This window comes from Peromyscus californicus, unplaced genomic scaffold (genome assembly GCF_007827085.1).
Source record: "Peromyscus californicus insignis strain IS unplaced genomic scaffold, ASM782708v3 Scaffold_10__1_contigs__length_136768540, whole genome shotgun sequence".
Lineage (NCBI taxonomy): Eukaryota > Metazoa > Chordata > Mammalia > Rodentia > Cricetidae > Peromyscus > Peromyscus californicus.
This window is the reverse complement of record NW_026294391.1, coordinates 58667416-58682400: the sequence shown is the minus strand read 5'-3', so window position 1 is coordinate 58682400 and position 14985 is coordinate 58667416. Positions and strand designations below refer to the sequence as shown.

The window sequence follows — 14985 nt, the reverse complement described above, 5'->3', positions numbered from 1 at the left end:
CACTGTCAACACGGCAAACTAATCCGCATGCACACACCTGGCAACTTAGATGAAATGGACTAAATCTTCACAAAACAAACTACCATAATTCACCAAATGAGAATCTTTTTCATCCCCTAAGGAAGCAACCCTTCAAGCCTAGGCGTTTTCACTGAGAAGGCTACCAAACATTTAAAGAAGAATTCACACCAATTCTCTGCACTCTTCCAGGAAATAAAAGAGGAAACACCTCCTAACTTTCTTTATTAAGGTCCTATTATCCTGACACCTAAACCACACAAAGATTGCATAGAAAAAAAAAAGCGACCCGCATCCCTGCTCTCAGCCTTGTGTATCTGAAAGACACAGCAGACTGCATCTCGGGAGCACACAAAACAGAAAGGAAAAATAACTCTCTATTTGTAACTGACAGGATTGTGGACACAGAACATCTCAAGTAATCTACAAAAACCTCCTGGAACTAATAAATGAGTTCAGCAAAGTTGCAGCTTACCTCAGTATACAAAAATCAATTCGAGCTCTGCATGATAGCGCTCACCTGTAGTCCCAGCATTTGTGAAGCCAGAACAAGAAAATTGCTTGAGCTCATGAGTTTATAGCCAGTGCGGTAACATAGTGGGACCTGTCTCAAAAAATGTTTTCATTAGTTCTATATACTATCAGTGAACAGGTTTTTATGTACTATCCAAATTTTTAAATACTTTTCATTTTATAGTTTCGGGAGTTCTTTTTATTTTGTTTTTAGGGTTCTATGTTTGTTGTTCTTGTTGTTGGGTTTTTTTTTTTAAGATGGTATCACTAGGTGGGCCACAGTTAGAGCTGAGTGGCTTAGAACTCACCGTATAGGCCGGAGCTGGTCATAAACTCATATTTCTCCTGCCTCCTAAGTGCTGGGATTGCAGGCCTATGCTATTGTACCCGTTAGCAGTAGGTATGAATCTCAGCAAACAGGTACTAGATTTGTATGCTGAAAAGTCAACCAAGATGATTAGAAGAATCAATGAATCTCTAACTACATGGAGAGATGTGGTGTGTTCATAAACTGAACTCAGCATACTAAAGAAGTTCATTCTCCAATTTTATGTATGGATTTAACCCAGCTGCTGACAAACTTCTCACATGACTTTTTTAAGATATAGACAAAATTAGAGTAAAACTCATTTTGAAAAACAAACGAGCTAGAGTAGCTGAAAGACTTTATAAGATAAGGATAAAGTGGGAGAAATCACTCTGCCAGTTTTGAGACTTAATAGATAACTACAGTAATGAAGATCGTATGGTACTGAAGGAAATAGACACATTAAAGAACAGAATAAAGATCCCAGAAATAGACCCGCAATAAATGGATTTTGACTAAGGTCCCACAGCAGTTCAATGAGGGATCCCTTTTCAATACAGAGCACTTAGATACCATCAACAAATTTGTAAAAGAAACACATAGATATTTGTCATGCTGTTTCTTTTGCTTTCCTATAGATTTGAAGGTTTTTCCAAATTTAAAAAATGAGGGAAAGAGACCTATAAATATATTTTAATTGCATTAATTTGCAGGAGAAGATATACTTGGCAAGTAATCAATCAAACAATAGTCTTCTCTCTTCCTGGGCCTTTCTTTCCCAGATTAACTGAAGTGATTTGATGATCATGGACTGAGAATGACTGAGTCTACCTGCTTAGGGACCACTATACACATGGTTGCCTGGTCTGCCCGGCTCTGTTTGCTGTCGAGCCACTGCTGGGATGGAGAGAGAGAAGTGGACTCCCTCCCTCATCCCTGCCTGCCTTTCTGTCCAGCTGTGGAGAGGAGGGTCTGAACAAACAGTGACATATGTTAGCTATCTAATTATTTTTCCAATCATGTGTCCACCACCACCTCTCTGTGGCATGCTATTCTTTAGCAGTTTCCAGTGAGCCGATTAGATTACAGCTTCTCCAAGTGCACTCTAGTCCTGCAGGTCCACCTTGATCACTGTGATTACCTGTGGGCATTTCCTAAGGCTCTGTCATCAACACATCTACAGCCAAACCTTGGTGTTTTTTTCACACTCAGTCATTCTAGGCCCAGCTCCAGATTCAGAGGTCACCCTGCAGTACGGTCTACTATGATTACCTTTGTTTTCTTGGTTTGTTCTAGTTTGCCATGCCCCTGCCACAGACAGTTGTTTTTTTTTTTTCTAACGTACTCAGAATAGCACTGCTTCTTTGTGTCATTGTTACTGCTCTGCAAATGTATTTTGCAAGCAGTGTGAGCTACAGAAGGTATAATAGATAAAATGATAAAATTAGATAATTTATATAAATGTACTTTGAAAGTTAAAAGCAACTGAACAAATGCAAGGGGCTAGTTTTGCTGTAATTTAGTGAGTAAAGCCAGCAACTCCTCCAGGCCAGCCTTCACAGGAAACCAGCACTAGAAGATCCTCAGGCTGATCTGCTCTAGGAGATTTTGCTTCAAAGATTTTTTATTAGTTTTATTAGTTTTTATTAGTTTTAGGGTTTTTTGTTTTGGGGGGTGTGTGTGTGTATTCATGTGCATTCATGTGCATGAGTGCAGGTGCCCACAGAGACTAGAGGCTCCATTTCCTCTGGAGCTGGAATTACAGGTAGTTGTGAGCCACTCAATGAGTTCTGGGAACCAAACTCAGGTCCTCTGAAGACCAGAATGAGCTCTAGACCACTGAGCCGTCTCTCCAGCTCCCTGCTCTGTGGTTTTGCTGCCACACATTTCTCTCCCATTCTCAGTCTTATTATGAGATGAGGAGTCTCTGGGGAGCAAATCCATACTGCCACAACCTATTTTAAAGCAGAGCTCAAAGTGGCTGTTTATTTGGCAAGACCAGACCCTTATCACCTGCATTTAGCCTTTCTAGATGGTGGGTCTTCCCATTCAAGAAACCAGTTACAAACTAGGAAGCTGCTTGGTGAGCAGGTAATTCAAACAAAGAAATTGGATAGTCAGAATCGATTTTTTTTTTTAAATCAGATGTAGGTACCTGATACATTGCCCTCCTTTGGGTTAGGAACACTTGTGTCTAAAGATGCGCAGAGTCAACATCTAGGCTTTCCACGGCCATCCCTAGAACCATGCTGCCATGCACCCTCTCCTCCAGCTAGCTCCCTTCTGCTCATCTGAAGCAGTATGTCCTGTTGCCCTTTCCTTCACTGCAGTGTGTCTTCCTCTCAGTAACACTTTACTGTTGTCGTTTCTGGACACCTTAACACCTCCGCTTCCCAGCAGACAGGCAGGACATTGTTCACTGTTCAAAAATTCACTCAAGCCTCAGTCCATTAACATTTGACTCACTTTCCCCATCTCCTGAGTACCTCAAGTATCTTTACTCCATCACCAAAAGCTGGTCTCTTGTTTTTGTGCAGAAGTGTGGGTGCTGCTCGAAGGCAGAAAGAAATAGCTGCAAGTCTGAACCTAGCACCAGTTACATTTGTGAACCAGAAATCTAAGCAACTAATTTTCAAAGGCAGGACACTAAAGCTTAGGAAGATAAATGATTCAACAGAATCGCATATATAAAGTACTTGGCACATAGTAGGCCTGCACAACCATTTGTAAAAAGAGGAACAAATTGTCCAAGGTCTCCCAAATAGTAAATGGCAAAACCAAAACTCCCAGCCCGGTTGTCTCCCCTGAAACACAGTGCCTCCAAGGTCATCTCAAATATTTTGCTTTCGTCCTTCGCTTTATGAAGTATTTTGTGAGGAAGAACAGCAGGGACTGTTTGTGCTCTTCTTTCATTGTGGACTGGAACTTGTTGACTTCAAGGTCAGAGTAAATTTCCTTGAAGCTTTTCCTAAACCCCTGCCTTGGAGGCCTTTGTTTGATTAAATTCTGCCTTTCATTATCATCTGTACATCCTTATCTCCTTTTTCTGGCTTCTTGAATGCAAACTGTTGAAGTGTAAACCTGCTCATCTTTCTGTGGTCCACAGTCAGTGCCAGCATGGAGTCTAGCACACAGTAATACTTAACAAAGTTCTGGGGACTTGAACTCAATTCCACTGTCCCTAACTTCTGCGCTGGTGGCACGTCCTCTGGCTACTGTCTGCAATCCTATGAATTTCTTATACCACAAGCTGAGGGGAACTAGGCATGCTAATCTCAAAATGCAATGGAACTAACTCGTCTTAAAAATCTGTCTTCCTTTCCCTTCACTACCCTCTACTTCCAAAGAACTCTACCTCCATTACTCCTTTCATTTATTTGTTGACATCTGGATACTAAAAATGCCACAGTCAAAACACTGTCACCACCTTATAGAATTTGTCAATCTAGAGCCAGAGATGGCCCCCCAAAACAACATTAAAACCAGTGTGACACACACACCTGTAACCCCAGCACTCAGAAAGATCAGAAGTTCAAGGTCACCTCAGCTACAAAGGGAGTTATAGCCTAACATACTAGTGTATGTTAGGTCTCATCTAGTGATGAGACCCTGCCTAAAACAACAGAAAAGAAACTTCTAAATCTAATAGAAATTTTACAGTAAACACACAACTAAATAGTTACACATTGCAGTAAGTGCTAAGAAGGAAATAAAGAGATGATACAGAGGTTAAGAATGATCTCTATGAGGAAGTCAAGGAGAGGCCTGAAGTATGAAAGATGTGAGGAACCCTAACAAAGAGTTAAATTCCAGTCAGAGGGAACAGAGTGTGAAAAGAGCTGGCCACCCTCTAGATAGGTGCCACCACATCCTGCTAGCACACTGTTTTAAAGTGCTTTTAAAACTGAATTAAATCAATTTTATTCTAAAACATAGTCACAGTAAGGGTGCTTGCTCTCAAGGCTGATGACCTGAGTTCAATCCCTAGGACCCACGTAGTAGAAAGAGAGAACTGACTCCCAAAGGCTGTCCTCTGACTCCCAGGTACACCCTGGGGCACATTATGCACACACAGAAATGAATAAATGTAAAAAAATGAAATACATTATCATCATTTTAGATGATATTTAGATGTAGGTATTGTTTGTAATTGTGTGTGCTATGCTTTTTTATGACTGGCGGCTCAGGGCTTGTTTACACTAGGATACAATGACGTGAGTGATGTGTCATCCACATGACAGCTGTGGTGTCACTGGTCAATAGGAAGTTTGTTTCCAGTTCCACTTTTTATTTGTCTGTGTTGATGTGTGTGTGTTTGTGTGTACATATGTGTGTGCAGGTATGTGCACCTGTGTGCTCATGCACATGGAGGGTCATTGCTAGGTGTCTTCATCCATCACTCTCTACCTTATTTTTTGAGAGCAGGTCTCTCACTGAACCTGGAGCTCTGACTCACCCAGACTGTCTGGCTAGTGAGCTCCAGGGATCTGTCTGTCCTCATTTCCCCCCTGAAGGAATTACAGGCCTGTGCTAGTCACCACACCCTACTTTAACATGGATTCAGGTGGTTGTGCTTATGTACGCATTTTAACAATTGGGTCAGCCCCAGTTCCCTTTAATTTTCTTTCTTTTTTATTCTGGGGTTGAACCCAGGACCCTGTGCATGCTAAGTGAATGACTTACACTTGACTATATATCCCCAGCCCAGTTCCACTATAATCTTAGACTACGACTGTTATACACACACACACACACACACACACACACACACAGAGAGAGAGAGAGACAGACAGAGAGACAGAGACAGAGAGAGACAGACAGACAGACAGACAGACAATGACAGGCCAAAGAAGCAATATGCGTATAATCAAATTGACATTTTTAAGATAATACCAATTATTTGTCATTCAGAATGTAGGGAATAAAAGGAATCCAGGTGACAGGCAATGAGGGCTAGGTTAGGGTGAGTCAGGGAAAGAAATTCAAGAGACATTTTGGTAACTAACAGATTTCTTGAACATTTGCATCTTTGTTTTACTGCTTAGGAAATTTGACCCTATGCAGCAAGAATGACAAAAAAAATCATTTTTGTTTGGTTTACTTGGTTTTTTTAATTTATGTTTTTGAGACAGGCTCTCACTATGTATCTCTGGCAGGCCTTGAATTCACTATGTAGACTAGGGCTAGTTTGTAGCAGTTCTGCCTCTTCCTTCCCAAAAGATGGGATTACAGGTGTGCACCACCATTCCCTGACAAAAGGTAATATTTGTACTACAATTGGACCTTGATTTCCTAACCAGCAGCCTCCTCTTTCTCCACATCTACTCTCCTTTTGGCAACTCTGCTGCCTTTGCGGCTTCCTCTGTGTGGAATCACTCACCAAGTCCAAGCTCTTCATTTTTTTTCTGTACTGCTTTGTCCTGCCATATCCAGTATGCTCTAGGTTACTGTAACTGCCTGCTAGTTGGCCCTCTCTCTCCTTGGAGCCTTACAGTGTAGACCATCTGTGATGGCATCATTTCCACTGTGCCCCTACTAACTCTCTGGCAACTCCCTGCTCATTCAAATGGAAATCCAGACTTGATGCAGTGGCTTTACAATACTTCCTCTGCTGTCTTTACCTGGCCCTTCCTGTCTGCTCGTTTCCCATTTTAACAGAGCCCACGCCTTTAGTTCTTAGCTTCTCTGTAGCTCTCCACCCAGTAGACTAGCCATCCTGTATATGAAATGCTGTCTTTCTCTTCATAAAAATTTTTAAATTTTTTTGAAGAGAAAATCCCAGAAATGTTGATCAAGAAAAAGATAAGACCAAAGACATGTCACTAAAAAGGAAGGAAATTGCTATAGATGTAGTAGATACAAACTGAATAAGAGAAAGCAAATGAACTTTTAAATGGGGCTGAGGAGATGGCTCAGTAGGTATGATGCTGGCCCCACAAGCATGAGGATGTAAGTTCAATCTCCAGTACCCACAAAAAGCTGAGCACCTCTAATCCCAGTACTCACTAGGGAAGATAGGCTTCCTGTTTAGTCTTATCAGTATGCTCCAGGTTCAGTAAGAGACCTTGTCTCAAAAACCAAGGTGGAGAACAATTGAGGAAGACATCTGATGCTAATCTTGGTCCTCCATGTGTACACACATATCTGTGTAAGCACATAAGCACATACAAATGTAATCCAAATGAACACATTCCTAGAAACATTAACTAGCAAAATGGTTCAAGAAGAAATAGAAAACATAGATATTTACATAACCACCAAAATTCAGTCAGAAGCAGCACATGGTACCATATACCCAGAGTCCCAGCACTTAGGAGATGGACACAGGAGGATCAAGGGTTCAAGGCCAGCTTTAGCTATTAGCAATTTTGAAGCCTGGGCTTTTTTCCCCCTCAAAAATAGAAAGAAGTTCAGTCAGTAATTTAAAATATTTTTACAAGGAAAGAACAGTATGTGTGGATAGTTTAACCAAACAGTCAAAGATGAATTAATCCCAGTCTTACAAAAGTTCTTCCAAATAGTAAAAAAAAGAAAAAAAAGAAAAATGGAGCACCTCCCAGCTCATTCGATGAGATTAATACAACCTTAATACCCAAACCACACAAAGACATTATTTGAGTGTGCCTACCTTGAGGGACAGGGAAGGAGGAGAGTGTTTGGAGCAGAATGTATGGCAGGAAGAATAGTAGGTGATGAGGTCACAGGTTTTACCAAGTCAGAGGTATAGGGCCTTTAAGGAAACTGTGAATGAATTTGACGGCACTGGAGATAAACCCATGCTCACTCTGGCTGCCGTTCTAGAATAGTCATTGGAAGAGCAGAAGTGAAAGCAGGCAGACTAGTTAGCGGCTGTTTCAAGCTCCGTTTGCCACATCTACTGTGAAAATGAAGCCCATTCTCAGCAGTTAGACTGCCGACATTCCAGAAAATGTGGACAGGACTCTAAAGGGAGGTACAATTATTATGAAGGGCCCCAAAGGAATCCTCCAGTCATATCACTGTAAATCTGAATGTCCTTGGAAAGAAAAAAGAGGCTGTTGGTTGACAAATGGTGGGGAAACAAAAAGAAACTGGCTACTATGTGAATTATCTGCAGTCATGTTCAGAACATGATCAAGGGCGTTACACTGGGCTTCTGTTACAAGATGAAGCCTGTGTGTCTCACTTCCCCCATCAATGTCATGACTCAGGAGAATGTGTTTCTGGAGGAAATTGGGAATTTCTTGGCTGAACAAATTCACTGGAAGGCTGGAGAAATGGCTCAGAGCACTTATTTCTCTACCAGAGGATACAGGTTCAACTCCCAGCACCCACATGGTGGCTTACAGCCATCCATAACTCCAGTTCCAAGTGATCTGACATCTTCAGATATTTGAAGGCACCAGGCACACATGCAGTGCACATACATGTAGGCAAAACATTCATGCTCATTAAATAAAATAAATATAAAAATTAATTTTAAGAAATAAATAAAACTGCTAAGCTATAGGAAAAAATGCATCTGCAGAGTTCGGACAAGGACAGGTGTTGCTGGTTCTGTATCTCAAGCACAGAAGGACAAGATAATCTTTGAAGGAAATGATATTGAACTTGTTCCAAATTCAGCAAGCCACAACAGTTAAGAAGAAGATATTACTAAGTTTTTGGATGGCACCTATGTGTCTGAAAAAGAAACAGTGCAGATAAATTAGACCTAAGTTACCCACCTTCAGAATCCAGATCCTGGATTATAACTATGATTTGGGATTTCTTTGGAGACAATGAAAGACTAATAGTTGTTTGTTGGGGTTTTTTTGTTTTTTGTTTTTTGTTTTTTGTTTTTTGTTTTTTTAAAAAAGGAAGCTATTTCCAAGTCCATGTTCAAGACTTTTGCAATGGAAGAGTTAGGACCTCTGGATAACCACTCCAAAGCAACAATACAACTGGTGATAACTGCTACAAACAACAAAGACTAAATAAATACATAAAACCCAATCATTTAAAGTCTCCAGAAATTGTCCAAAGGGTATATAGCAATTGGCAAAATAGTAATTCAAGAAAAATTTACTGAATCACAAAAAGGACAATGCTAGCCTGTGATATCTGAGCTAGGACCCATTCCCCCACCAAAACTCCCCCAATTCTGCTTTACAGAAGTCCTACACTAAATACACTATTCTGAGCAAGAACAGCCAAGAAACTGAGGCTCTTTCTCCCCTGGTTCCCAGACTGTGCTATGATTTCACTCAAAGTGGTGCAGGCAGCTGTATTTCTTACCTTTCCCAATCCTTTTGCAGAAGCTATATGACAAGAAATCATATGGTCAGGAGGACCCGGTCTCTCTCCCTTTACCCACAGTCCCCATGAAGGGCACAAGCTCTGCTCTAGGTGTGGCAGATTGAGACTGTAAAGGCCCTGACTTTTCTCACCTCAGCTCACTCACACACAGAGATTGCACACAAAGAATGGCATGCTAAGAAGACTAAGAGCTGATACCCTTCAGTGCCCACGTGGGTCTAGGACGTCACTGATGGAACAATGAGCTGCCATCCCTAGCTCTGGAGCAGTAACATAGGCGTTCTGCCCATGGGAGATAGGATAGCCATAAAGACAATGAATTGCTGCATCTGGTTGAGGGGCCAGACATTTGGAATGAGGACTGGGAAATTCCATGCCTAAGGACAGGACTTTTTTAAATGCAAAGTTTAGTAGAGAAAATTTAAGAGAAGACAGACTGGTAGCCGCTCTATGATGCAAATAAAACAGTATAACAACCATTTTAGTGGAGAGAATGGGGAAATACAGCAAAGAGGCCTCCTGGTTTCACTATCAGCTCTAGGAGTTGAGAGGTTGTGCTTGCGTGTTAGGCTACACCCACTCGGCAACAATCAGCTCAGGCCCTAGGGCAGACTTGAGCATTCCCTGAACTGCTCACTGACCTACCAACACAGGGGAAATGTATCATGGGCACAAGAGGTTTGATGATGCAGTTCTGGCTAAACATTGACTGAATAATAACCTGCTCTAGCCCAAGGGTACTCCTGGGAAACCAAGCTTAAAATAAAAATCAAGCTCAACCCCTGATAGTCTAGAGGACTACACTCAAGCCCCAAGGCTTTTCATCCTCCAAACCTATCACAGAAGAAACTGCCAGACTACTAATCTCTAGATGAACAGGGAGAAAAAATATAAACTCCTGAACTGTGGTAGTAAACACCAAACCAAAACCATCATGGTATAACTTAAGACCTTAACTGGCTTCAGTGGCTTAAACACAGTCTCTGTCAGTGGCTTGTACAACCCAAGTGTTAAAATAATCAACAGAGGGGTGGACCTCAGCTGCGACATCAGTGGCTTCACACTGCAGGGAGGATAGACTTCATAGAATAAAGTCATTCAAATAATTTATTTTTATTTTATGTTCATTGGTGTTTTACCTGCATGTATGTCTGTGTGAGGGTGTCAGAAGGCCTAGAACTGGGGTTACAGACAGTTGTGAGTTGCCGTGTGGGGGCTGGGAATTGAACCCAGGTCCTCTGGAAGAGCAGTCAGTGCTCTTAACCACTGAGCCATCTCTCCAGCCCTAGATTCTTTTTTCATTTATTTTACATACCAATCACGGTTTCTCCTCCCTCCTCTCCTCTTGTCCCCTCCTCCCACCTCCCTTTTACACACACCCCCATCCACTCCTCCTCTGTCTCCATTCAGCAAGGGGCAGGCCTCCCATGGGAGTCAACACAGCAGGACACATCAAGTTGAGGCAGGACCAAGCTCCTCCTCATGCATCAAGGTTGGGGAAAGCAACCCAGCTTGGGGATTGGGTTTCCAAAAGCCAGCTTGAGTGCCAGGGACAGGTTCTGATCCCACTCTAGGAGCCCCCCAAACAGACAAGCCACACAACTGTCACCCACATGCGGAGGGCCTTGGTCCCAATACCATATTTTAAATATATAGGTTTCAACAAAAATTATGGCATACTAAAAAAAAGTAGAAAAGTATTCCTCATGCATAGAAAAGAGGGCATTCAATGAAATCTATCTTTGAAGGGGCTCAGACAGTGAATTCACATTTCATAGCAATTACTATCAATACACTCAAAGAACTAAAGGTAGAAATGCTTAAAGAAATAAGGCAAGAGACAGACGTTTCTCAGAGATGTGATGTTACATACTAGTAATCCCTGCATTTGGTAAACTGAGGCAGGAGAGATCATGAGTTCAAGGTTAACCTGCACTACATGGCAAGACCTTTTGTAGAAAAAATAGAAATTAGGGAAGATAGCATGTCAATAGAAACTGTAAAGAAAAAAGGAACCACATACATTACATTTTTTTGTTTCCCTTTCTTTCTTTTTGGGGGGAAGGGAACAGGATCTGGCTATGTAGCCTAGGGTGGCCTGAAAAAGGCTAGGCGGTGGTCTTCTTTTCTCGGCTTCCTAAGTACTGTGATGGCAGGTGTGTGCCACCTAGCTCCAAACAGATGCTTTTGACTTGAAAAGTTCAATAATTAAAACGCAAAATTTGCTAGATAGGGGTTGACAGTAGATTAGAGTTGGCAAGGGAATGAATCAAACAATGTGAAGATACATGACTAGCGATTATGTAATCTGGAGACAGTGAAAAGAATGAAGATAAACAGGCTCAGGAAATGTAAGATATAATTAAGTACATCAGTGTACGGAAGTGAATACTGGAAAGAACGGAAAAAGGACAAAGAAAGATAGTCAAAGAAAGACTTGCTGAAGCCCTTTCACAGTTGGTGAAGATACTTATCTACATGCCCAGGTTCGGTTAATTCCAAGTAAGGTAAACAAAGGTCATACCCAGGAGACAGGTAGTAAAATGCTGAAAAGCAAAAGACAAAAGACTCAGCACATAGAAAGGAACCCAAAGAAGATTAGCAATTGACTTCTCGTCACACACAGCGCAGGCTTTTTTTTTTCTTAAGGTTGTAGAGATGGCTCAGCAATTTAGAGCATGTGCTGCTGATGGAGAGGATCCAGGTTCTGTCCCCCGCACCCAAGACCTCCTATAACTCCAGTTTCATGGATGGATTGGACATGCTTTTCTGACTTTTGGGGGCTCCTGCATGCATGTGCTACACACACACACACACACACACACACACACACACACACACACACACACACACACATATACACACACACACACATACATACACACACACACACTTAGGCATACACACAAATACACATAAAATAAATCTTATAAAATTTAAAAGGCACTAAGCATTATCTAGTAAAAACATCTTTACAAAATAAAATATTGGCCATACCAGTTATGCAAGAAAAAAAGATACAAATAAAAAGTCTTTCAAGCCAGATGTGGGGCTGCATGCCTTTAATCCCAGCACAGGGGAGGCAGAGGCAGGTGGATGGATCTCTTAGATGGAGGCTAGTCTGGTCTTCCAGGATAGCCAAGGCTACATAGAGAAACCCTGTTTTGAAAAAAATCTGTTTTCAGATGGCATGATTACATACAAAGGAAAACCTAAAGATTCCACAAAAAGACCTTTAGAACTGATCAACAAATTTGGTGATCTTAAAAACTAAACAAAATCAATGTAGAAAAAGCAGTAGCAATTTTGTGCATCAATAACAAACTTGTTAAGAAAGAAATCATAAGAGCAATCCCATTCACAATAGCTATGAAAAATTTAAATACCTAGGAATAAATTTCACCAAGAAAGTGAAATTGATATTAGAAATACTGATTAAAAAAACAAAGAACTTGAAGAAGACATATGGAAAATGAAAAATGTCACTGCTCATGGATTACAAGAATCAGTATTATTTAAATGCCCTTGGACAGGTGAGTTGGCACTTGCCACCAAGCCTGACAACCTGAGTTCAGTACTTGGAACCCAGAAGGTAGAGCAAACTGACTCCTGCATGGTGTTCTCTCTGACCTCCACACATATACAAACTGCACTCCTGTGTGTGCCACTGCATACCTGTGTCCACACATATACAAACACAAATAATTAAAATGCCTGAACAATTTACAGATTCTGTGTATTCCCCGTCAAACTACTTGTAGCATTCTTTACAGAAATATGCCCTCCCCCCAAAAAACCCCAAAATTCATATAGAACTACAAAAGAACATGAACAGCCAAAGCAGTTTTGAGATCGCTGCCTGATCTCAAGACACACCATAAGGCTGTAGTAACGAAGACAATGTATGGCAGGCATTAAAACACAACAAAGAAAATAGTAAAACAGACTAGAAGTGCAAGGAAGAAACCCGTGTATCTCCAGACAGCTGATTCTTGACCAAGGCATCAAAATATGCACGGGAGGAAGGGTAGGCCTTCAATAAACGGTCCTAGCAAAAACTGCATATCCACATGCAAAAAACTGAAACTTGACCCCTGTTGCTCACCCTCCACAAATAAATGAACTCACAATGACTTAAAGGAATGTAAAACCTGAAACTGTGAAGAAACTAGAACAAAACATAAAGGAAACACTTAAGAGACATCGGTGCGAGGAAATGGGGGGTGGCACCCAAAAGCCCAAACAACAAAAGCAAAAGTAGAGAAATGAGATCATATTAGAGTAAGAAGCTTCTGCACAGCAAAGGACTCACTCGAGATGGTGAAGAGACAAAGAAGGAAGCTGCAAAGCCATTCATATGACCCAGGACTAATATCTAGGCTATTTATGGAACTCAACAATACAAAACCCAGAGCATCCAATTTTAAAGCAGGCGAATTATCAGAAAAGACATTTCTCAAAAGAAAAAAAATAGAAATGACCAAGAAGTATGTGAAAAATATTCAGCATCATTTGCCATTAAGGAAATACAAATCAAAAGTACAATGAGGTGGGCTGGAGAGACGGCTCAGTGGGAAAGAGCATGTACTGCTCTTGCAGACATACCCAAGTTCAGTTCCCAGAACCATGTCAGGAGGCTCACAACCTCCTGTTAAGTCCAGCTCCAGAGGACCTGATCTCTCGCCATTGTGGACACCTGAACTCACAAGCACAGGTACACACACATATACACATGATTAAAAACTTAAATGTTAGACGAGATATCACTTTATCCCAGTCAGAATAGCTAATATCAAAAACGCAAATATGACAAATGCTAGCACAGAGAACACGGAGTTCTCATGCACTGTTGGTGGAAATATGAATTAATATAACTCTTAGAGGGAATATTGTGGACATTTCACATTAAAAAAAACTCTAAAAATCTATTAAATAAATGATCTCACTATCCGATTTCTGCACATATATCCAAAAAATGAAATCAGTACATCAAAAATACTTTCACCATATATTATATATTACATGTATAATCAAATATTATTCAGCTATGAAAATAATTAAATTCTATAATTTACAGCAAAATGAGATAGATTAGAAGACATTAAGTGAAATGAGCTAGACACATAAAGACAAATATTACATGTTCTCTCTCATATGTGGATTTTTAAAAGTTGGTCTGCTTATTCTGAACTCAAACTCATGATTCTGTCTCTGCCTTGTCAGTATTTGCCTACCAGCATTCAACAAGTGGAAGGTCGAGTACTGGGGGCAAAAGTATAAGAGGGATGGGGGGGGGGATGAGGGGTTGGGGCAGGGTAAGGAGGGGAGCATCGATCAAAATGAAATGCGTATGAAAATCCCATAGCAAACCTGTTATGTTGTGAGATAATTTTTAAAACATAAAATATTTTTTAAAATCTGAAAATAGAATGGTAATTACTAGAGGCTAGGAAATATAAGAGATGGGGTGGATAGAGGGAGGTTAGGTAATGGGTACCAGAACATAGTTAGATGAGAATAAGTTGCAATGTTCTACAGTACTATGAGGTGATCACAGTTAACAACAACTTACTGGAGATTAAGAACTAACAGATAGCAAGGCGAAGCTGTCAACATAAACTAAATAGATGGAGATGGTGTCTAGCTACTTTAACCGTATTAGCACAGGTTATACTTGTGTTTTGAAGTATTGCACTGTATCCCCCATAAACAAGGGTAATTTTTACATTAATTAAAAGAAAAAAATTTAAACAAGAAAATGTAAAAGTGATAAAGACAGTCCCAGTGTAAAAGAAAACAGAATTCACTGCTAAGATACCTTCTTAAAAAGTACTAAAGGAAGTTCTTTAGAATGCAAGCAAGGAACTCCA

General features: G+C 40.7%; 1 protein-coding gene and 1 pseudogene across 3 annotated transcripts in view; both read left to right on the top strand.

The window, feature by feature from the left end:
* Nucleotides 1-14985, top strand: part of Hdac8 (histone deacetylase 8) — a 225718-nt gene that overhangs the window by 138458 nt on the left and 72275 nt on the right. The window lies entirely within an intron of this gene.
* On the top strand, nt 7724-9073 carry LOC128107805 (60S ribosomal protein L9-like; annotated as a pseudogene).